Consider the following 7,151-nt stretch of genomic DNA (forward strand, 5'->3'; position numbering starts at 1 on the left):
ATGTTCAATTAATCCATGTTTCCTTATGTTTCCCTGAATAAGGTTAATAGACACGCTACCGCGTAGATGGGCTATGAGTTTCCTTTCTATTTTCAATTGTCTTCAGCATTTTTTACACCCTGTTTTTTATCGTCAGGCTCTGCGTATACATTTCGCCCTGTGTTGCCTTTTCATCTTTGGATTCTTCCTACGATCGAGTTGGATTCTGGCTTCATTCATGTGTGGCTTCAAGTTTCATGACTACATCTCTATTTTGCTTCCAAAGCATTTGTATACTGTAAATTTGGTGAATCCTAGTCATTCGGCTGCTATTTCTGGATGATGGGGACCCGTTTTCCCTCACAAATTACTCCTCATTGACTCTATTGAAATTTTCAAGTTACCATAAGCCACAAGGTTTTAAGCATCACGTTCAATGCTAGGGATGGTTTTACTGAGACAAATATGATGGAAATAAGCCCATTTTAAATCGATTTTTTCCTCAGCTCCATTTAAAGAAAGCAACATTTTGATTAAAAAATTGAAGGATGCTACATGGAGAAACGTTATGACTATAGTTGTAGAGGCATTATGTTCATCATTATTCTATTATTAACTACGTATTTACAGTTCAAAACATAAATACACAACGAGGGAGGTGTTGTTGTCTAAAGATGTGTACATTGTGGCGATTTGAGCACGGTTAGATCCAGCCTTTATAATGGGTTTGGTGGTCATTATCGGTGAGAAGAGGGAGAAAATTACTCAATTTCACTAAAATACCATTCATGACTCATATGGTATGATCTTTTTTTCCAGGGATAAAATTTGAATCATTTCTCGATTTGTGCTTGTTATTCTTGCACAGGGGCTATACTAATTTTATTGTTCCAATTTTATCGGATGTCTTTGAAAAAACAACTCATATGGTATGATCTTGACCCTCTCATAAATTCAAGTTTACATGAATAAGTTCAATTTAACTCCATTGCAGAAATTAACAATGTCTAGAATAATAAGTTGAGTCTAACTCCATTGCAGAAATTCATGATACTCTAGAACTGAGAATAATATAGAATCAGATCAATATCAATTTACATTGTTCTAACTATCTATTCCAAAATATTCCCAAAATCTTCGATAAGATAACAAATCAAAAATATAATTATCCTCCATGCGTTCTTTTTAAAGCTTCTTTTATATTTTCATCGCCTGTAGGCAACGTAAAAAACACTACTCTATGTCCTCATATGTCCTTGTGTACTGGTCAAACATGTTTGTCCCATGTTCTACGATTATCTCCATTGCGTTTGCAGGTATCGTTCTCCAAAACCATACACAAAGAAAGGGATTATCGACAGAAACTTCTAATGAAATGCCTTTATTGCTTACTGAACAAGATCTTTTGATTGTTTCGAAATTTAAAGGAACACAAAAATTCGGAAGCCCCATGAAGTCAAATAACGTCCTTAAGGACTTACGAGAGCAACATCTAGAACATCGCGCTGAATGAAGAAATTGGCGTAAGCCATTTTCCAATTTACGGCATAAATTTAACGTCTCCGTTATTATACGTCTCCCTGACCTTTACTGAAACCACGACCACTGATCACCACAATGAATCAAGATCCTCCTGTTGTTTGTTCTACATAAACGTTACAACACCACCACATCGCCTGCTTTTAAAGCCTATATTTCATGGACGCAAGCGGCTATTGCTAATGTATGAATTTTTACTTGTGAGAGAAACTGGAATTTCTCGAAGAGGGGACTTCCCTGGACTAGGGTTGGAAATTTTATGAAACCGTCTTGTTAAACATGTTGGAATGGTAATTCCAACTGCAGGTCGCAACACCGTGCAGGCGGACGTGGACAATACGGCAGCAACCCAAAACCGCCAGAACAAAACCACAAACCCACTCAGGCATATCGCACCGCTTTTGCATAAAGGTGGTTTCCGTATTGTTGGGTTCCGATAAACTATGGAAGCGACGCGTGTCACCCGCATGACATCAGCCAACGAAATTCAACCTCCGTCGTCCGATCTCCTCGCGCGTCCTCAGCCATCGATCGTGTAAGGTGCATACGGGCCTGCAGCAAATCAATGCATTGCGTGGAGTGAATGCCAAATTTTGGTTGACCATACGTTTTTTAATGCATTGTCATAGGAGTAGGTGAATACTTAAGTTTTACATACGGCAAGAGAGTTTTTTTATATATGTGTTAGTTTTATGTTTTAACATGAGTGTTTTCGTATTAAGTTTTTGACATATATATGAGCCATGTGAAATGCGCTCTAAGTGGTAGCGTTGACCATTGTAAAAAGGAACGAGGGAGCAGTAAAAAAAGTGTGCTCTGTATTGTGTTAATTACACATGGGAGGTATGTAAGTGTGAAGAAGTGAAAGAGCAGAGCGCAGCGAAAAACGATGTATTGAACGCACAGCACTGCGAAGAAATTACAAGGAACAGATTGTAATGTTTTTGTGTTGTATTGTAAAAACAGAGGAGTAGCAAAAACCATGTGTGGTTTTGCACAGTAGTGCATGAAGAAAAGAAACGAAGTGGAGCTCATGTGTTTTGAGTAAGTTTTTTTTTATAGGTTGGATTTGCATTGAAATGCAAATGAAAAGAGCGCTCAGGTATTTTTTGAGATTGTGAATGTAATGTAAAGATTACTGTATGTGTAAAATATTTTTACAGCAGTATGTGTAAAAATAGTTTCACACCAGCAAATGTAAAAATGGGTTTTACTGCAGTAAACCCAGCACAGTAATTTCTCAGGTGAAAACAGAGTTTTGATGGGTGAAAGTAATTTTGGTGAATCCCTCTCAGCAAAGAGGATGAATGTTGTTTCAGGCTTTATATTTTAAGCAATAGAAATGTTTTTATGCTGTGTAATGGACTGTTATGAGTCATTTGGTTTTATTAGCTTCGCTGTGCAAAGGTCCTGGAAGAAATGAAACAGAGCATTGGCTCTGTGGTATTTGCATGATTGGTTTTGGTATTTTTCCCATTCAAAAATACCCAACAGTGGTATCAGAGCTAGTCCAGGCTCTTTGAAGACTCAAAGACGCTGAAGGAAGGTGTGGTTGCAGCAGTCAAACTTCTCCAGCAGTGTGAAGCCTCAGTGAAAAGGGTTAAGGTATTTCTCAAAGCTTTCCTTTGTGTTACTGTTGAAGGAACAGTCAGTGATTTTAAAGAAAACACAGTCAAGTATTTAAAGCCTAGATAAGAATGGCAAGGTCAAAGAAGAAAGCCTCCAAGCCTGCTAAAAATGTGTCTCCCTCCTCTACTAAACTAGAAGGCAATCTATTTGAAAGCATTGTATTTGAGGTTCCAAAGTTTGATGGAAACTTTGATGTATGGGAAATAATGATGAGGGCTTTCCTAATGTCTGAGGGGATTGAAGTCTGGGAGTCAGTGATTGATGACAGCAAGATGGATAAAGAATCCATGGAGTATGATGCACAAGCAGCAAAACTAATCTTGGATGGACTCCCTGATTCTGTGAAGAGGAATCTAGGAAAATATACATCAGCAAAGGATATATGGGACAGACTGCATGACCTTCATGCAAAGGGAGCACTGACCATGACAATGAGTCAAGAAGAACCCATCATAGAAGCTGAGAATGAGAAGCTTGACCTCATCAAGGTTCAAGTAAGAGAAAGGGATGAAGAGCTTGCCAAGCTTAAGAAGGAGCTTGACCAATGCAAGAAGAAACATCATGAAGAAGTCATGTCCATGACAAATCAGCTGAATAGTGCAAAGAAGCAGGCAGATGTCTTGACAAGTCAACTTGAACAAAGACACAAGAAAGTGAATAAGCTTGTGGAAGAGATTGGACAGTACAAGGTAGAGGTCTCCTCCCTTAAGTCCGAACTACAAGAAGCCAAGAAGCAGGCACAAGGAGCTGAAAAGAAAGTGAAGAGCAGTCAAGCAAAAGATGAAGAAATCTCCAAAATGAAGACTGACATTATCTCCTTCAAAGTAGTAGCAGCTGAAGCTACTCGTAGCAAGGAAGAAACTGAGGGACAACTAGCAAAGAAAAGTAATGAATGTGAAAAGTTAGAAGAAGAGATTGTCCTCCTCATGAAGAAGGTTGAAGGGATGAACAAGATCATGAAGAGCTCTCAAGCTTTGGATGACATGCTCAGCTATCACAGATCTCCATTTGACAAATCAGGACTTGGGTATGTAGCTGAACCCTCAAACAAGGATGAGGATGCTTTAAGCAAAAGAGATGTGAAGAAGCCAGAAAGAGATGGTGATGCTCCTAGTTCCAGCAAAGACAAGGAGAAAAATGAAGGCTACAATAGAAGAAATCCTACTCCAAGTAGAAAACCAGCTCCAAGAAGAAATGTAGCTGATGTCAAAGAGGCAAGAGGCAATGGTCATCAACAAAGGATCTCAAGGCAGCAAGGCTTAAGAAGTACATCAAGAAAACCTCCATCTCACTGGTACCAAAGTTCATTTTTTGGTTATTGTTATGCTTGCTCAAACTTTGGTCATATGGCAAAAGACTGTAGAGCATTTCATGGAGATAGATGTTGTGGTCTTCGACAACCTCCAAGAAACAAATTTAGAAGAAATCATGAAATGTTATTCATGAATAATGTTGAATGCTTCAAGTGTCATAACATTGGGCATATGGCACGAGACTGTAACTTGACATGGGCTCTTACACAAGCTAGACCCATGCAAAAGAAGAAAGTTACACAAGTATGGAGAAGAAAGGAAATGCAACCTGAAAGCCCCTTGAACTCCCCAACTGATCTAAATTTATTTTGAGAAGAATCTGCCAAAAGAAGACAAGCATACACTAAAGGGGAGCTTGAATTTTTTGTTTGCTGAACTGTATTAACAGTCATTTGTTGATGGAGGATGTATTGCAGCACAGCAGTTGCAAATGAAATCTTTTTTAATCCCTCTAAAAGGTAATATGCAGCAGTGATGAAATCAGCAATGTTTTTGCTTTGTGTTTATGCAATATGCACAGAAATGCATAAAGAAGAAAAGATGGCAGCGCTGAAATGTAAAGAGCAGCAACGAGATAAGAGAAAAATGCAAAGCATGGAAACCCTCACAGCAGTGGGAAGACAGAGCATAAAACAGCAGTTTGGAAATTTTTTTGGAGCACATGGATTAGAATGAACAGCAGTTTTGAATTTTTGCATGGCAATGGAAGGTAGTTTCCTTCTATGTAATGTGAGAGAATATACTCACAGCAGAATGAGTGTAATGCACAGCAGATGAAATGTTTTGTATTGGGGATGAAAATGCAAGGCAGTGAGAAGAAAATGAGAAGGCAAAACACAGCAGAGCGTAAATGCCCAGTGGCTGAGAATGCAATGAAATTTCTCACACAGCAGTAAAAAAAAATGTAATGTTTTTCTTCATATGCAATGCAGCATGCAAAGAAATGCATAAAGAAAAACAAGGACAGCAGATTTTTAATGCACACTGGATGTATAAGAATGTGTGTGGCAGCAGAAAGCCAAAGGAATTGCACAGTAGTGCATTGTGTAATTAAAAAAAATGAAACTGAAGATTGTGTGAAGCAAGTGCATAAGAAAAGGCAGCAGCCCGTGTTAATTTTTTTTTCGTGGAGAATGAAATGCCAAGTGTATGTGCACACAGCAGTGCAAATTGCAGCAGCAACACAACAGCAAGTGTATGGACAGCAGCAGCTTGAAGAAAAGTTTTCCCATCGTGAAGAAGGAGAAGCACACAGCAATGCAAACAAGAAAGATGCAACAACATTAAAGTTTTGTTGAAGAAATGAGATGTAATGGACAGCAGCACATGCAAAAGAAATTTTCCTTACAACAGTAAAGGTAAATGTAGTGAATTTGTTGTTCATTGAATTGATATGCAATATATGCAACAACAGTGAGTGCAAGAAATGTTTACACACAGCAGTGTAAATTTTTAAATTGGGACAGTGTAATTGTTCCAAGAAAGACAGAGTATTTTGTCTTTGAAAAGTGCAGAAGCAGTGAAAGTGTAGACACAGCAGTGTGGGATAGACACAGTAAAGAAGATGGCACAACAGTGCAGCAGAGAATATGCAGCAACATAAAAGAACAATGTGATGAGTTTGCACACACAGCAGTGCAATGATTGTTTGTTTTGGAACTGCATTTGAAGCAGTCATTTGGTGAAACCCTCTGTTAAAGAGGAAGGTGCTTTTCAGCACAGTGTCATGGTGAATCCCTCAGTCAAGAGGAAGATGCTTTTCAGCATAGTCACAGGTAAATCCCTCAGTCAAGAGGAAGATGCTTTTCAGCATAGTCACAGGTGAATCCCTCTGTCAAGAGGAAGGTGCTCTTCAGCGCATTGTTATAGTGAATCCCTCTGTCATGAGGAAGGTGCTCTTAAGCACAGTTTCAGGTTAATCCCTCTATTAAGAGGAAGACAACTTTGTTTGTTTGTGGAACTGCATCAGAAGCAGTTGGGAATCCCTCCATGTGAGGAAGTGCTTGGGTAAGATTGAATGCCCAGCAGTTGAAATTAAAGGGGAGTGTTGGAATGGTAATTCCAACTGCAGGTCGCAACACCGTGCAGGCGGACGTGGACAATACGGCAGCAACCCAAAACCGCCAGAACAAAACCACAAACCCGCTCAGGCATATCGCACCGCTTTTGCATAAAGGTGGTTTCCGTATTGTTGGGCTCCGATAAACTATGGAGGCGACGCGTGTCACCCGCATGACATCAGCCAACGAAATTCATCGGAGGCTAAAGTTCGGTGACAAACTGCCTTCCGATATCAACCTCCGTCGTCCGATCTCCTCGCGCGTCCTCAGCCGTCGATCGTGTAAGGTGCATACGGGCCTGCAGCAAATCAATGCATTGCGTGGAGTGAATGCCAAATTTTGGTTGACCATACGTTTTTTAATGCATTGTCATAGGAGTAGGTGAATACTTAAGTTTTACATACGGCAAGTGAGTTTTTTTTATATATGTGTTAGTTGTATGTTTTAACATGAGTGTTTTCATATTAAGTTTTTGACATATATATGAGCCATGTGAAATGTGCTCTAAGTGGTAGCGTTGACCATTGTAAAAAGGAACGATAGAGCAGTAAAAAAAGTGTGTTCTGTATTGTGTTAATTACACATGGGAGGTATGTAAGTGTGAAGAAGTGAAAGAGCAGAGCGCAGCGAA

The 7,151-nt window shown here is 39.3% G+C and overlaps 1 pseudogene; it reads right to left on the bottom strand.

Moving 5' to 3' along the window:
- Positions 1-801: 801 nt before the first annotated feature.
- On the bottom strand, positions 802-898 carry LOC149244353 (U6 spliceosomal RNA; annotated as a pseudogene).
- Between the last annotated feature and the right edge of the window lie 6,253 nt (positions 899-7,151).

The sequence above is a fragment of the Pinus tabuliformis genome, chromosome 8, assembly GCF_031772625.1.
Source record: "Pinus tabuliformis cultivar Carrire ecotype Pingquan chromosome 8, CPIR1, whole genome shotgun sequence".
Classification (NCBI taxonomy): domain Eukaryota; kingdom Viridiplantae; phylum Streptophyta; class Pinopsida; order Pinales; family Pinaceae; genus Pinus; species Pinus tabuliformis.